The sequence below is a fragment of the Callithrix jacchus genome, chromosome 14 (assembly GCF_049354715.1).
Source record: "Callithrix jacchus isolate 240 chromosome 14, calJac240_pri, whole genome shotgun sequence".
Taxonomy (NCBI): Eukaryota; Metazoa; Chordata; class Mammalia; order Primates; family Cebidae; genus Callithrix; species Callithrix jacchus.
Window position 1 is genome coordinate 104,588,536 of NC_133515.1, and position 17,660 is coordinate 104,606,195.

General features: G+C 55.0%; 1 protein-coding gene across 26 annotated transcripts in view; it reads right to left on the reverse strand.

The window, feature by feature from the left end:
* HPCAL1 (hippocalcin like 1) overlaps nt 1–17,660 on the reverse strand; it is a 123,642-nt gene that overhangs the window by 17,577 nt on the left and 88,405 nt on the right. For 24 of the 26 annotated variants that reach the window (XM_078349956.1, XM_035273246.3, XM_078349955.1 and 21 more), the window contains one exon: nt 8,406–8,491. The exons of the other annotated variants lie outside the window; for them this stretch is intronic. The gene's annotated coding sequence lies outside the window, so the exon portion shown is untranslated. The remainder of the gene's footprint in view (nt 1–8,405; nt 8,492–17,660) is intronic. 26 annotated transcript variants of the gene reach the window in all.

Genomic DNA, 17,660 nt, shown 5'->3' on the forward strand with positions numbered 1-17,660 from the left:
CATGGAAAAAGCTGCAGCAGAGTAGAGTTTGGTGGCATGCCAGACTGGGGGTGGGGGGTCCATTTACCACACTGGTGATAGTCTCCTTCCCAGGTGAACAAATCTCAGCTATATGGTCATCAGCCAGTGGGGTGGGGACAGGATGGGGGACTTCCTGCTACTCTCCAGCGAGATCATTCTCTGGACAAGTGCAGCGTCATGACAGAGCCAGCATCCCTCCAGCTTGGGTCTTTGGGGAGGACCTCTTTGAGCTGCCTGCCCAGCAGAGAAAGGGAGGTGAGTGAAACGCACGTTCCTGAGCCTCTGGGGAGAGAACAGGGAGACAGGAAAAGGGAAACACCCAAGAGAATGCTCCCCTTCCGCCCAGAACCCTAACCCAACAGGAAGAGGAAGCTCAAAGGCAGGACCAAAACAAGACCACAGGCTTTTCCTAAAGCACCACCCACCCACCCCCGACCCATGTACGTCTGTCTCTATGACAGTTCCATGTTTCTACAGCGGTGGAGGGTGCTGGATGCCAGGCGAGGAGCAGAGCCAAGTAGCACCCATGCCAGGGCCAGGCTGGAGCGAGCCCGTGGAAATCAGAGTGTGGAGTCCCGGCCACAGAGCCTGGGACTTCCTCTACCCCCATCCAGGGTCTCACTCTGAAGGCGAATTTGGGCTTTCAGTGATGGACCTCAGAAGCATCAGGTGGCAGCCCGAGGGAACTCTCTGACTGGTCCCTGCACCCACACCGCAGTGTTCCGGGGTCCTGTTCCATGCTGGGTGCAGGCACATGTGGATGGACGAGATGCAGAGACCCTTCCTGGGGCTCCACGAAGTGCCCCCAGCCACACACACCCATGAAACGGCAGTGATGGGCCTGAAGAGACATACATAGGTCCAGGAGCTTGGGCAAAGAGCACAGAAGTCGGTTGGGATGGAACAGAGCTGAGGGCTGAGCAAGGTTCCAGGAATTCTCCAGGTGGGACACACAGAGGGAATAGTGTGTGCCAGGGCATGGGGCAGCAAGCACCAGGTCCTGTGACACTCAAGCCCTGTATGACGAGGAGTCCCCACACACCACCAAGGACTCTTCAGTTTCAGTCATGCAGGAAGGAATGACAGAAGGAATCAGCACAGAGCGTGACTGCAGGAGAACGCATGTTGATGGCAGCAGGGAGGAGATGAAGGGAAGAAACAGCAGAGGCTCAGTGTCCCCACCTCCCTACCACCCGGCAACGCTCCATAGAAACACTGAGAATAATTCTGTTACTGTTCACACAATAAAAACGTGAAAGTTGAAACAAACATGTGAATCACTCAACTTCCCATTTGCAGGGACTCAGCGCATGCCACAAGCTAACTGCTCTTTGGAGGAAAATGTAAGAGGATGTAGCAGGCTGCAGATGGAGCACTGAGACTCTAGAGTCCCTTCATCTGTCCCTCTAGATGTGACCCCTCATGCAGTCAGCCAGAGCTGGCAGGCACTGGGCCCTGTCCGAGGCCCCCACCTGGCTTGGCTGCGCTGCTGATGCCTGGTGATTTGGATGGAGGCCCCCAGGCATCTTGGAGCGCATTCTTCCGGGCTCTCTGTGGCAGCTGCAGAATGAGTCAAGCGCTGACCCATGCCTGGGTGGGAAGATCCACGCATCAGATGGCAGAATTCTGTCTGCAGGTTCCACCCCGATGTTCCGGGCCAGGGGGTGAGCAACAGCCCGTCCCTAGGGAACCACATCTCTCAGACTATGGGGCCAACTCTGCTGAGTGCCTCAGCCTGCCCTGCCAGCAGCCAGCAGCCAGCATACCCTGGAGGGGCTGTGGAGGGACAGGCAGCTCTTCCCTGGTCCTGGAGCCATGCCCTGGAGTCAGGCAAAGCTGGGCTAGAGCTGCCAGCATCCACGGTCCAGACCAGCCTATTTCTCCTCTATAAAATGGAACCGGCATCAAGGGCCTGCAGTCAGGATGGGGGTGCATATATGAGGGGTGCTGGTGGGAGCAGCCCACAGACCTGGGGCACTGCTGGGGCTCTGCCCAGCCTGCCATCTCCAGTCCTGGCTGCCTCAACTTCTCTGGGCCTCATTTTCCTTGGCTATGAAATGGGACTAAGGGTCCCTGCCTGCAGATCCTATTGAGTAGCTGTGAGGATGAAGGGAGTGCCTGGTGGAAAGCACCAGTCAGACACCTGGGGCATCAGCGCAGCTTTATAAGAAAGGCGGCAACCCTGGAGCTGAACCCTGACACCAAGCACAGCCTGGTGGGACGCAGGGGCTGCGGCCTGGGCTCGGTGGAAACCCGCACTGCCTGGCAGGCCGGTCTCACTCGGCACACCCTGATCAGTGGCATCAAAACCTGGTCCCAAGGCCCGGATGGACAGAGACCCTGGGATCACCGTGGCCCAGACATGTCCAGCTGGGGCCGGGTGAATGAAATTCCAACTCCTGTTGTTCAAAAAGAAAATACGGAGAAAGGACGGAAGAAACCCAGTCACTCCACAGCAGGGCGGAGCCCACTTGGTAAAAGGCACAAGAATGGCCCAGCCCTGAGACTGCAGAGGGGCCGGGATCTGAGGGCTGCTCAGTGCTTGGTGCACGTGGAGGGAGGCTGGGGCTGCCTCGGGGCGTGGGGGACCTTCTCTCCCTACACCACGTCTCGCAGGAGTCTGTGGAGGCTGACTGCTTTGGGTCCGTTTGAAAGGGAACACAGGCCAGGCGTGGTGGCTCACGCCTGTCATCCAAGCACTTTGAAAGCCCAAGGCAGGCAGATCACTTGAGGTCAGGAGTTCGAGACCAGCCTGACCAACATGGTGAAACCCCGTCTCTACTAAAAAAAAAAAAAAAAAAAAAAAATACAAAAATTAGCCGGGTGTGGTGGCACACGCCTATAATCCCAGCTACTCAGGAGGCTGAGGCAGGAGAATCGCTTGAACCTGGGAGGCGGTCGCAGTGAGCTGACATTCACGCCACTGCACTCCAACCTGGGCAATAAGAGCAAGACTCTGTCTCAAAAAGAAAAAAAAGAAGAAGAAAGAAAGGGAACGCAGCGCCCTGCTGACCAGCAGAGGCCAGGTTTTCTGCAGGATTTTGTGGACAACATAGGAGATGGTCCCAGACTTACCCAGAGCGCCCCAACCTCCCGAGAGGCTGGAAATCAGCTCTGGGCACAAACAGACCTGGCTGCTGAGCTCTAGTCTTGGTAGATGGTAAAAAGCTACATTTTTTGCTGGGTCCTGCTTGAGAAATGACTAAATTCTCAGTTCATGAGCCCCAAAGGAACTATTTCCAAATTTTGAATTCATGTGTCCCAAATGAATGGGGTTTGGCCACATTCTAATATATCTCGGGTGGAAAGCATTTGTAAGTAGTCTCATGGTAAATGTTAGACTGAAGAGGTGTTTTTTGTGGGACGTTCCTGTCCTCCCTGGGATTTTGTGCAGGCTGCTGGCTCTGTCTGCAGGGCAAGGTCCACTGTGCCGGGCTGCCCACGGCTGAGGTCAAGGCCGGAGGTCTCCCAGGGGCCTGGTGTCCACTTAGAGCTCAGCACATCTGTCAAAAACTTTCTTCAATTGTTTTTTAAACTTGGAAGGAAACCTCCTGTGAATCATTGCATGGATTATTTGATTCACTGGAAGCAATAAAAACAGTCAGTCATTCTCAGTAAAATGGCATCAGCCTGGCTGAAACACCAGGCACAGAATAGTGATGTGCCCACCACCCTCGGGGGCCCTGGCAGCCACAGTCTTGAACTGTTGGCAAGTGACTTATCCATGATCACCCAGGCCTCTGACTCATAGAGAGTATGTTTATAATCAGGAGTAGGGGCAGCTCATAAAAGCCACTCTTCACCATCTTCAGTCTGTAAATCCCAACACCAGAAGCCACAGGCTCCGCCGGGAGAGTCATGGCAACACACCCACCCATACACACAAAGTGTAATCAACACACATGGAACCCTGTTATGTGCAGGCCACAGTGCTAACTGCTGGGGAGACACAGAAATGGAAACACCCTCAGAGCACTGACAGGCTGGTCAGAAGGGCGAGGCACGAGCTCCTTCTTCCCTTCTCTTATCAAGGTTCAGTCCCTGCTCCGAGCCTGGCGCCGTGCGGGGGTGCTGGATGGCAGAGGGAGGCAGCATTCCAACATGCACCAAAGGCCTCAAGTCTCCAGCTTCCCAGCTGGGCCTCAATCCTCTCCTGACCCTTTCCCCAAGGACAGAGAGCTGGGTTCCATTTACCCAGGGTGTGGCTAGGAATGATCCCATAAGCAATTAGCACAGTGCCTGGAACACAGGAAGTACACAGTAATTGTTTGACGAGAGGCAGGAAGGAAGTCGAGAAGGGAGGGAGGGAGAAGGTTCCTCTGATCTAGAAGTTCCTCCAGACAACCTCCAAATCCTCCGTGGATCTGGCCTCGGAACAGTGGATCTTCAGCCAGCGGGGCACTTCTGTGCACGCTCCAAGAGCCCCATCAGATACATTCTAACCAGAGAGTCTCTGGTTACTTCTAAGCTAAAAATTTGCACCTAGAGTCTGAGAAGTATAAGAATATTCTAGGGGGTAACTGAGAGAAAATGTGACATCTGGGCTGTCCCAGAAACACTAGGTCCTGTGCATGGGGTGGTGCTGGATGCCTCGGGAAGGAGAGAAAAGATGACTGTGGACTCCTCCTAGAGAGGCCAGCAACAAGGGTGGGGAAGGGCCTGGCTGGCTTGGACCTGGCCTGGAGCCCGGGGCCAACGGGCAGCAAGGTCAGGGGAGCGTCCATGTGCAGCCTCGGCTCCCTAACCTTGGTCAGGGAGCAAGGTCAGTGGCTGAGCCGACTAACAGGCAGTTCAGCTGCCCTTCCTTCTACCTCCGCCTGGCATCTCCCAATCAGGTGGGGAGCCCAGGCGGGTGTCACTCACGTGGGATCTGGATGCAGTCCCTCACACAGAGCCCGACATGGAGCGGATAATCAGGAGATACTGATGGCCGGGATTCCCCTGCCAGGCACCTGGCAGTCCTGCAGAAAGGCCAGGACAATGTCCCTAGCTCTCCATTGATTCCACAGCAGATGAGAATGCCAAGTTGTGCCTGCACGCATGTGTGTATACATGCGTGCAGGCACGTGTCTGCCCACAACGCCAGTCAGACAGCGTCTGCCCTCTGTGGCTGAGGGCTGGAGGGGACGACCACAGGAAGTGATACTGCCAAGTCATCCCAAGTCACCCTAAATATAACCCTCAACATACATCACAGGAGGACTGTCCCTTCCCCGGTGCGCTGCCTCATGACCAGTCCACTAAAGAGGCCACTTTCAGAAAGCCTGCTCAGATGGCTCTCTGAGATGCCCAGCTGGGATCGGCAGCCCAGCCAGCACCAGGGGGAGGCGAGCCCGGGGGCCTGCTTTTGTGGCCTCTTCTCTGCAGAGCCCACACCTCCACGGCCCTGTTCATCTAACTTCCTCCAGAAGAACTGGCTACACAAATCACTATAAGCAACAATGCTCTCTTAAGCATGGGAGGAGGCTTCCCTATTTAAGGGACACAGAGGGCCGCCATATGGTGGGACTCTGGCTGCGCTGAGATGCTGCTCGTGCCTGTCTTCCTCAGTGGTTGGGTTGCTGGCATCCTGCCCCTCAGGTGTGACCCACCCTGACCTGGCTGAGCTGCCTGCTCGTCCCCCTCCTTGCCATGGGCACGTGTCTGCCACAGGCCCTTTACACCAGCTGCTCCTCAGCTAGAAGCGTGCCTGTCCCTGGCTTCCTGCAGGCCTTTGCTCAGGTCCCATCTCAGGAAGGCCTTCCCCAAGCACTCTATCTACTCATTCTTTATCGCCTTCCCAGCAAGATCCCTTCTCTCATTTCTGTTTTACTGAGTTCACTGTCTGTCTCCCTTTGAGTGAAGCTCCAGGTCCTCGGGCCAGGCTCACTCTGGCGTGTTCTCCATCAGAAGCCCAGAGCATGGAAGCTTGTCTGGCACAACATGCTCCGTGAACCCATGCTGAAGGAAGGAACCCATGAGTGTCTGGGATGCGGGGAGGAAGGCAGGGAGGGGAAGCTGGGACTCAGCCTTACTAAGCAGGTGCTGCTTCTCCACTGCCAGGAGCGGCCCACCGTCCACCACCAAGGGCCGGGGCAGAGAGAAGCCGAAGGCCCTTCTACCACCCATCACTTGACTCACAACATCCACGGCCAATGGTGTGCACATGCTGGAAAGTGCCTTCTGACCCCGAGTCCCTCCACTTGTGCCGGTGGCAGTGGTGCAGAGGTATTATTTGCTGTGCATGCACTGAAATGCCCCGGGGTCTGGGGGTGGAAACGGACACCTTGGACCACCTCCTCCACCTGCTTCTCATCCCTTTGCTTCCTCCAGCTTCTTGACACGGGTTAGCCTTAGTATGCCTGGCCGGGCCAGGCGCTGCCCTGTGCACCTGTGCACCTGTGCCGACTGTGGCCTTGGGCCAGGACACTTGCACACAGGGGACATCCAGGCAGCATGGACCCAGATGTCCCCTGCTTTCCAGCTCCAGTGTGGCTGGGCTGGTGGAGGGAGAATGAGTGAGTGCAAGTGGCAGCTTCACATACCGTTGTGCCTATTTTCTTCAGAGAGAAAACCCAAGACTCACCCACTAACCAGCACCCTGAGGCTGAGGTTCCAGCCTGGTGTCTCCTCCCAACCCTGCAGCCACTCTGCCAAGGAGACATCCACTCCCTCAGGAAGAGGAAGGCAGGAAAACCCACCCCACCCACAGGATGGAGACCCGAGGGCGGGGCAGGGGACGGCCAGAGGGTGGGGAGCTGTTGGAGCCCAGCGAGAAAGCAGCCACGCCCGGGGTCTGCCCTGGGCCTGACCGCCTGCAGGACTCCCATCTACCAGGGCCACCGATGGAATCAGCCACTGGCATCCACCCCCACCCCACATGTAGCCCGGAACCCCTCACAACCACTGAAATTAAGGCAGTGACACTTTAACAGGTTTCGGGCCTACATTTCTGCCTGGCTGAGCATTCAAACGTGGTTTCTTCTGCATGGGAAGATGGAAATTATAAAGAGGGTCTCCCCCTTCTGGGCCAAGAGCATTCCAGACATTTCAAAAGTAGCTTTGTATGAGGACTCGGAGGACTTTAATCCTTATACAGGACCCGGCCAAACTCACCAGATGCAAGTAGCGGATGAGGGCTCTCATGGGCTAGGCACAGCCAGATGGGGCTCTGTCTCCAAATGTCCCTCCCCAGGTGTCCCCCCTGGGCTGCCTCTTCCAGCCTGTGACAGCTGACCCTTGCCACATCCAGGGCCCCACCTGATGCTCACAGCATGCAGGGGCATGTGGGGCAGGGTGGTAAGTGACAAGAGTCACCATAATAATCTTGAGACCACAAGAGGGAGGAGGGTAGGAGGAGGAGCCGTGGGGCAGCCAGGCCCTGCCGGTCCAGACACCTCAGGGACACTTCACTCTAGGTCTGATCTGGCATTGGCCCCAAAGAGGGCGGTTTTATCAACCTTCATATGCACAAAACTGGCCAGGCTTCGAAGAGGCACAACCAGAACCACACACCTGGCCAGCACCGCACACCTGGTTCCTTGCTTGCAAACAAAACCAGACCCTCAGCGCGGGAATAGCAGGGCTGGTGGGCTCTCCAGACCCAAGGGCAGCTCCGGGACATGGCAGGTCCTTCCTGTCTCTGGAGCTGGCAGGACAGCCAGGGTCATGAGGAGCCCTCCCAAACTCAGGTAGCTCAGACTGGGCCAGGAAGGATTCCGGATGGATAAAGCTCCCGAGCCAGGCTAACGACAGGGGAGTGGCAGCCGTGGCCAGGGCAGTGCGTTCAAGCTGGAAGCACTCTGCCCTCTCTCAAGCCTCCCTCACACCCAGAACAGGCAGGGGCCTGGGGGGCTGGAGGGTGGCAGATTCAGACAGACCCTGGGCCCTGCTCTGAGGGGAGAGCCGCAAGCTCAGCTCCAGCACAGACAGCTTACGGCATGGGTGGGTCTGCAGGATCCAGTGGCCCTGGCCACGTGCAGGAGCCTGGGAGAAGGAAGCTTCCAGGCATGGGGGCTGCAGGGGAGAAGACAAACCTGGACACGAAGACAGTGCCCTACCTTGCCCTCAACCACGAGTCCTTCTCACAGTTTACCCTTCATTCCCCCAACAAATCCCCAAACAGAAGTGCCAAAGGTCACACGATTACCCAGAAAGACCCGGCCAGCTTAGGTTATGAACCAAGAAGACTGTGGACCCTGGGGTTTTATGTCTGAGCCTCAGGTTCCTGACCTGTCTCAGGGGTGCTAGGTGGGCTGCCCCAATACCCAGTCCTCTCTGCTCTTTCTGCTGAGCTGGGTCTGGTCCCCACACGTGGGCAGGACCCCACAGCACCACAGAAGCCACCCACTTCCCTCCTTAGCCCTCACTGGCCCCGGGCCAGGCGGCCTCTGGAAGTGACTTACCAGGGATCAGGCGGAGGCCGAGAGGGAGTGGGTCAGAACCTCCGGGGCGTGTTTCCGCCTCCTGACCAGGCCGCTAGACCATGCCCCTGGAAGACAAGAGTGACAGGTCATGCGGGCTATGACGACCCAGCCGGAGCCCATGCCCCTCCCTCTGGTTACTTCTGTTGCGCCTGTTGGGGTATCACAGCCTCTGCAAGTGCCATGTGAAATTCAGAACCCCTGGCTCCTGGCTCTGGCCAGCCACCGTGGGCAGTGGTACCTGCCCGAGGCTGCTGCACCCCAGAGGGAGGGAAGCCCACGACTACATTGACAGAAGCCCGGAGGTGAGATGCTGGCCGCCCCTCAAGTGAGGTCGCTGGTCACTACAAACTGGCGTGGTAACTGAGCGTGTCCAAGACCTCCGTGGTCTGCAAACAGCTTCAAATCCCAATAGCATTGTCACTTGGGGCCATCACAGATGCACAGCCTGCGTCCTAACCCAGCACTCTGCACTCTGCTCCCTGTAGGGCTGTCAAGAGGGTGCAGTGGAATCATGCACGCCCAGGCCTGGCACCCACAACTGTGCCCTGCCCCCTTCAGGGTCCCTCCAGCCTCCACAGTTTCTTGACTGGCATACCTGGGTGGCCCCTCATCACCCAAACTCTTCCTCCAGGCCCACATTGTCCCCTGCATGCTGCCCGGGCCCAGTGCAGGGCACACACTAGGAGCTCAGGAAAAAGTCAGGACACATCAACTGACATTCGGCCAGCAGCTCACAAAACCACCCAGAGGCTGAGAAGGGAAATTTGCACTGCTGGCGTCCGGGTGCCCAACCACTCCCACCTTCACCCCCCCCCCACTGCCAGCTCTGGCGCAAGCATTTTCAGCACCCTCCGTATAGGGTGAACTAGGACTGGCCCACCTCCCTCTTCTCTGCCTGCTCCCCATGCACAGATTGGTGACCCCTCCTCCTGAACCTGCAGCCTCTGGTACCTATGTGTATTAACAGTGTTGAGGCCAACAGCTCCACACACCCAGGCTCCCTGCTGAAGGCTGTCTAGGCATTTGTACTCATTATCCAGTATAATCCACACAACCACCCTGGGAGGCAGGCATGGCCATCATCCCCATTTGACAGGTGGGGAAATGCGGAGGCTTATAGGAGCCAATTACCTGCAAGCTCATGTGGCTTCCAAGATGCAGAGCCAGAATGGGATCCCGGCAGCCCCTTCACCTGACAGCCCATTTCTCTTCTGCATCTACCCCACAGTCCCTAGTTACTTCCTCCCAGCACAGTGTTCTCTCCCTCATAGCAATGATCCCACTTTACAAATGCCCACTGGAACACGCAGCCTCAGCATAGTACGGCGTGCCAGCGGGGCTCCCCTCGCTCCCGCGTAATGGGGGCACTGCACCTCTCCCCTCCTTCCACCCACCCCACCGACTGTGAGCTCCATAAGGTCGGGAAATTGCCCGCTTCATGTCTGTGCATCTGCTCCTGCCCAGAGCCTGGACACAGCAGGTGCTCAATGAATAATCAATGTTTGACAAATGAATGTCCGCAAGTTGCTTCAGCCATGGTTAGAAATAGGGTATATCTTGCTTAGAGTTAAATTTCTACCATTTCCTAAATATAGCCTTTTATAGGCCAATTATGGAATGTAAACTCACTGCTAGAATTCAAGACCTGGCAAAGTCACACATCTTCCCACCAGAAATTCTCACTGCAAAGTTACTATGCTGTTAAGATAGTATCGTGTGTGTGTGTGTGAGATAGATTTTAGGCTGGATACCATAGTTTACACTTGTAATCCCAGCACTCTGGGAAGCTAAGGCAGGTGGATTGCTTGAGTCCCAGAGACCACTCTGGGCAACATGGCGAAACGCCAGCTCTACCAAAAATACAAAAAGTTAGCCGCGTGTGGTGGTGTGCACCTGTAGTCCCAGCTACCTGGGAGGCTGAAGTGTGACAATCACCTGAGCCTGGGAGGTGGAGGTTGCAGTGAGCAGAGATCACACCACTGTACTCCAGCCTGGGTGATGGAGTGAAACATCTCAAAAACATAAAATAAAATAATATATTTTATTTTTTAGGTCTTCACAACAAAATTGAGCAGAAAGTCCCCACACACCCCTTGCAGCACTCCCGGCCACAGCCTTCCCCATGGTCCACATCCCCCGCCAGAGTGCTCCATTTGTTAGAACTGAGGGGCCTGCACTGACCATCGTCACCTCCAGGTCCACAGCTCACATCAGGGTTCATTCTCAGTGGGGTCACTCCGAGGGCTTTGACAAACGTGCACGTATGCCTACGCACCATTACAGCATCACAGCGCGCTCACCCCCCTAAAGCTCCTCTGTGCTTCCGCCTTGCCCCATATTTTCCCATGGTGTTTTCAAATCCAGGATCTCAGCGAAGTTCTCTTAGCTCCTCGCGCCCTGCTTTGACACTCAGAGAAGACCTGGACAGGGTCAAGGGCCCTCCATGAGGAGAAACCCAGGGATGCACCAAGTCCCCAGTTCATCATCCCCTCCCACCAGCCCTGGTAGAGAGCTCATTCTCAACTCTTTAGGGAGAAGGAGAGAGAGCGGGTCACCAGCCTAAGTCACTCTCGGCTAAGTGGGGCGTGGGGAGCCCAAAACACAAATCCCCAAACCCATGCTCTGTTCTTTTCAGCTGCTCTGGTTAATTAAAAGGGTTTGTTTGTTATGGGGGGACAGGGTCTTGATCTGTCACCCAGGCTGGAGTGCAGTGGCAAATCAAAGCCCACTGCAGCCTCGACCTCCCAGGCCCAAGCAATCCTCCAGCCTCAGCGTTCCAAGTAGCTGGGAGTACAGGTGCACCCAAATCTATTTTTTTTTTTTCATGTTTAGTGGAGATGAGATCTCACTACATTGCCCAGGCTGGTCTCAAATTCCTGGGCTCAAGCCATCTGCCTGCCTTGGCCTCCCAAAGTATTGGGATTACAGGTGTGAGCCACCACGCCCAGCCTAAAGGGGAATTTTAAGAGGCCATGGAATGCAGTGAGTAAGCACACTCCATTCCATGGCCTCTTAAAGAGTAGGAGGGGCCTCTGTGTGGCCCCAGCTGGAGCAGGTGAGTGCCACTGGGCACGCCCAAGCAGCACACCAAACCACCACACTGAGGTCCCTCGCTGTCTGCTTGCCAAGGCCCCACTGTCTCCAGCGTCCTGGGGGCACCCCTGCCTGGCCGACACTCTCAGTTACCAGCTCCACAGAGGCATGGCCTCTCTGTACCACCGACAGCCAGGCCACCTGATGGGGAAAATGCTGGGTGGTGGGAGGGTGGCGAGGAGGTGCTGGGTCCAGGTTGGCCTCTGCTGCTCAGTGGCCTTGGGCATACACCCTGTGACCTCTGCCATTTCCATTTCCCCATCTGTGACAAAGCGGGTGAGCTGGACTCCAAGCAGGCCCGGCCAGCTCTGACACCAGGCTTCCTAGCAGGAGGGGGTCTGCTGTTCCAGAGACCTTGAAGGCAGCCTGGCTTCCAGGCTGCTTGGGAACACTCCATTAACTCAAATTGCAAATTTCCTCCTGGCTCTATCTCTAAGCCACAGGGGCTCCCTGGCCACCAGCTTTCCAGTGACAGAGATTACAGTCATGGCTCGAGACAGAATCAAGTAGCAGAAGTCATTATGCAGAAACAATTATGTTGAGTTATGTCTGGTTGCTCCGATTTCTGTCTAGTGATTGTCTTACAAATTGCCATGCCTCTTCCTCTAGAGGAGCAAAATGCAGAGGCCTGAGTGATTCATCCAGACCTGCTGGGCAGACTTATACTGCTTCAAACTCTTGCCCGCTGGGGTGTCGCACCCTAGGGTAGGGTGCTCTGTGCTGCCCTTTGGCTGAGCACTTGTGAGAGAAGAGGTCAGAAGATGAAAGCCCTGGGAGGTGCCATCCGAACTCCCCAACTAGAGGTGTGAGCCCTTTACACACATGCTTTTCCTGGGCCCTTCTGGACCCTACCTCCCCCAGCCTGTGTTCATGTCAGGCCTTAGGCCCCTCTCTGAGTCTCCGGAGAACTGCAGCGGGTGGCAAGCCCCGGGGCTCCATGGCCGGACTGTCTGGGCTCAAAACCCGGCTGGACTATTTCCTAGCGGTGTGACCTTAACCTGTCATCTCACCAATCCCTACTTCCACTCCCACATTTGTAAAATGGAGATGATAATAGTACTACCTAGCTCATCAAGTTTGGGGAAAGATTAAATGAGCTAATGCGAGATAAATGCTTGGTACATGGGAAGAACTCAATAAACGTCAACTAGGACTGAACGAGCAGGGAGAGGCCTGCAAAACCCAAGCCAAGCGAACTACCAGAACCGGCTCCAGAAAGAGCCAATCCGAAAGACTTGTAACAAGTGAGGAGGTGGAGCTAGTCATCAAAACACTATCCGCAAAGGAAGGCCCTGGCCAGATAGCTTCACCACTGAATTCTACCAACGTTTAGGCAGTACCAATGCTCGGCCAGGTGTGGACGCTCATACCTACCATGCCAGCACTAGGGGAGGCCAAGGTGGGAGGATCGCTTGAGCCCAGGTCTGCGAGACCAGCCTGGCCAACATAGTGAGACCTCGTTGCTACTAAATAAATAAATAAGCTGGGCATGGCGGTGCACGCATGTAGTCCCAGCTACTCAGGAGGCTGACGTGGAAGGATCACCTGAGCCAGGAGTTCAAGGCTGCAGTGAGCTATGATCCTGCCACTGCACTCCTGCCCGAGGGACAGAGCAAGACCATGTCTTAGAAAACAACAAAATCCCCAAAATATCATGAAAGAAGCCAGACACAAAAGGACAACTGTGGTATGGTTCCATCCATATAAAATGTCCAGGACAGAGACAGAAAGTAGATTCGTAGTTTCCTGGGCTGGCGGAAGAAGGGATGGGGAAAGAGGGGTTAGCGGTTAAGGGGTGGGGGTTTCCTTCTGGATCAATGAAACACTTAAAGTGGACTGTGGTGGTAGCCGCACTCACACCTGAAGATCCTAAGAATCACTGAATTGTTTACTTTACAGTGTATATACTGTGTACTTTAAATGGGTAAATGGTAGGGTATGTGAATTACATTTCCACAAAGCTGTTTTGTTTTTTTTTAATAAAAAGGAATCTAAGTCGATCTCCTCCTACTCCTCTATGCCAGGAGAGGGACAGCAAAGAGCAGACTCACGGGAGCAAGGGGCCCAAGTGCGGAGCTGCCAAGCCCTGCAGCCAGGGGAAATAACAGTCTCAGTGCTGGTCACCCCTACAGAGGGGAAGAGATGAACAGGTGCCAACTTAGCTGACGGCAACAACCTGGCAGCCTCAGATCCAGGGCTGGCCCCCAGGAAGGTGCTGGAACTGAGCTACAAGGTAGCTGGAAGGAGCCTGGAGAACTCCACACAGGCCCCACACACCTATGCTGAGTGCGCCACATGTGTGTTAGGGACAGGGACAGCATCCCCACCTTTGAGAAGCCCATGGCTCAGTGGTGTGCACGCAGATGTGTGCTGGGCGTCTGGTGGGCTGTCAGAGACAAGCTCTTAAGATCTCTCTGCCTTCAAGGCGGTGACCCAGTCCATGTGGGGTGGAGCCAGAGCCCAGGCCCTCAGGAATGTGCATGTTCTGTCAGGAATTTCCACTAGAGGAACTCTCAGCTCAAGCCCACAAACAGCCCAGGCTGCCACCCTGGGTACCGCAGGTCACGGTCTAGCAGCTTATGGTTCCGGGGCTATTTCTGGGTTCAGTTCCTCCCTCTTGGCCCAGTCTTGGAGAGATATGGTGCCCGTTTCCCTGGCTGGCTGGTCTTTGGCAACGGGTGCTGGAAAAGCTTCTTCCTCCCAGCACCCAAGCTCCTACCCAGGCACAGGCTTCACGTGTTCACTGGGACCTGCAGAAAACCGGAAATGGCCTCTCCTGCTTGCTCACAGTGGGCGATGTGTGCTCGAGAGATGACAAATTATTTTAATATATTCTGAAATCCAACATAATTAGGAAGCAAAGTCCCTTAGGGAGAAAAAATTATAATGAGGTCTGAAGTGAAAGATGGATGGTTTTGGATTATGACTATTTCGGAGGTGACTGTGATTTTCAAATGACTAATTCCACTGTGGCCCCAGGTGGTAAGCACAGTTGCTTCAAGAATACAGATGCTTTGCACAGTGACCTTTCTTCGTGGAGGCATTTTCTCCCATCATTCAATTCAAGACACTGAGTTACAGAGGCACCTACGTGTCCTGCAGAGACCACCAGGGTGTGCTGGTCTCAGACCAGCTCCAGGGCACACGGTGGAAGCCAGGAAGTCCACATGAGACCATACGTGTTGCAAGCTTCACCCAGGGGGCGGTCTGGAGAGACCACCCAACACCTGAGTTGCGAGTGGCCATGACGGTGCCTAGCACCAAGCCCCTGGTTCCTGGGGTGCCGGGCGCCACTGGCAGGGATCCCGGACATCCAGAGAATGCGTAGTGCCTTACTGTAGCTCCTGCTGCCACTCCTACTACCAGCGCATTTGAGCTCCCGTCACATAATAAAAGGAATCTACAGTCTATGACCACTTTAAAAAACTGGCATATTTACTAAACGTGCCCACACATGTGCCCCGTGAAGCAGCAACTCACCTCCTTCATGTATGTCCAACAGAAAGAACGACACGTGCACCAAAAAGCATGTGTAGGGACACTCAGAGCTGCACCGTTTGTCCCAGCCCCATCCTAGAAACCATCCAAATATCCATGTACATTCCATGGGCAAAGAAACTGGAATATAGTCACAGCGGAGCCCTGTACGGCAATCAGAGTGAACCTCAATGCCACGCACGACAGATGCATCTCACAACCACAGTGCTGAGTGAAGAAGCCAGACTTACATACTGTGCCTTAGTTGGTCCAGGCTGTTTGAACTAATTACCATAGACTGGGTAGCTTCAGGGACAAACATTTACCTCTTGCAGTTCTGGGGACTGGAAGTCCAAGATGAAGGTGGTGGCGTGGCTGGGTTCTGGGGAGGGCTCTATTCCTGGTGTACCGATGGCTCCTGTTGATGTAGGGCAAGTGAGCCCTCAAACTGGGGCTTAGCCCAGGAGGATTCTTGGCTTCACCCAGGAAAGAATTCAAGGTGAGCTGGTGGTGTTAGCAGTTTTACTGAACAGCCATGCACAGTGGCACAGAGGGGCTGCTCCTTGAGGGGCAGGGCTACCCCATAGGCAGTGAGGCCCAGAGCAGCCGCTCAGAGGCAGGGCTGTAGTCAGATTTCGTCCCACTTTTAATCACATGCAAATTAGGGGGTGAGTTACACAGAAATTTCTAGGAAAACATTGGTAACTTCCAGGTTGTCAGATCATTGCCATGGAAAGGGGCAGTAACTTCTGGGTGTCACTGGCAGTGGCAAACTGAAATCCAACATAATTAGGAAGCAAAGTCCCTTAGGGAGAAAAAATTATAATGAGGTCTGAAGTGAAAGATGGATGGTTTTGGATTATGACTATTTCAGAGGTGACAGGGCGCATCTACGGAAAGCTGTTTCCATCTTGGCCCTATTTTAGCTAGTCCTCAATTGGGTCTGGTGTCCAAGTCCTGCCTCTGGAGTTGAGTCCCGCCTCCTACCTCACCTTCTCATTGTACACTTGCATGGCAGACAGGAGAGGCAGGTCTGGCTCGCCTCCTCTTCCCATAAAGGCACTGATCCCATCATGGGAGCTCTGCTCTCAGGGCCACATCACCTCCCAGAGGCCCCCTCCTAATAACACCCCACTGGGAGTGAGGGTCTCTGCACAGGAATTTGGGGCATACACACAATGGGTCCACAGTACCCACTAAGATGCTGCGTGACCTGGACTCTTTTTTTTGAGATGGTGTCTTGCTCTGTTGCCCAGGCTGGAGCACAGTAGCACAGTCTCGGCTCACTGCAACCTCTGCCTCCCGGGTTCAAGTGATTCTTCCGCCTCAGCCTCCCAAGTAGCTGGGACTACAGGTGTGTGCCAAACACCTGGCTAATTTTTGTATTTTTAGTAGAGACAGGTGTCACCATGTTGGCCAGGATGGTCCCTGACCTCATCCCTTGACCTCATGAACCGCCCACCTCGGCCTCCCAAAGTGCTGGGATTACAGACGTGAGCCACCGCGCCCAGCCTGACCTGGACTCTTAAAAACGACAAGGTGTTTGTTCACAGCTGTGGCTGGGGACACAGACTGGGCTTCCCAGTAAGAGACGAGGTCAGCGGGGAGCGGGGCTTGGGGGCTGGGGATGGAGTTTATATTTTACTTTAAGCACAATTGCTACAGAAGAACTTTGGAAACCAGAGTGCTACAAAAATACCAGGCACCAGGGAGAGAAATCACAGGAGTCCCTGGACTTTGACGCAGCAGAGAGAGAAGGGAGCCGGGAGACCTACAGTCCTCTCCCAGTGACGGGGGTGGGGTGGGGACAGGTCCCTTCTAAACAGGCTGTTTTCTTGAGAGTGAATCTGGTTTGGTCACCCATGACCTTCCACAGGCAGGAAAGAAAAGGAGACAGCTCGCTGCTCATTAACAGAATTCTTGGAACCTCCCAAGCCAGTCACTGCCACCCCCACCACAGCTCCTGGATGCCTCCGACCCTCGGACCAGGGGCATAAAGAGCCTGCTTGGTGTCTTCTTGGGCAGCGTCTGAGGCACCTCCTCTTCTGGAAGGAGGAAGATAAAATGAATCTTTGCCAACGTCAGAACAGTGAGGCTGCCATAAAGGAAATGCCGACAGCCCCAGGGAGGTGGGGAATAATAAACCCATTCCCAATCCAGCACTTTCTATTTGGGGAGCCTCCTGCCCCCAGACACACTGATTATCCGCTGTCTGTCTCAGCCAGACAAGCCTCTGACCTTCTCAGGAGACCCTAGAACCCTAGGCCAGAAGCCTCCCACTGTCCTCGGGGGCTGAGGGTCTCAGGCGTGTCCTGCAAGGGCAGGGAGAAAATGCATCCAGGGCTTCCCCCACCCCTCACGGCCACTTCACCTGCCCAACACACAGACCTCCACTGTGGCTTCACTGGCGAGGAAAATAGTCAACTGCAAAGAAGGAAAAAGAAAAAAAAAAACACCCATCTTGCCCAACCCTTCCACTGCATGCTTGAACAAGCACGCCCTGAGAAAAAGGGTCTCACCTCGGCTCACAAGGCCAGTGTGGCCAGGTAACACTCCAGGTGCTTTCATTTGCTGGGCAGAGATGCAAAGATTCAGGCATCTGAGTAAGTGTCCCTTGCAGGTGTTCAGGTCACAAGTCACCTTTCGGCTGTTGGTCACGGTCAC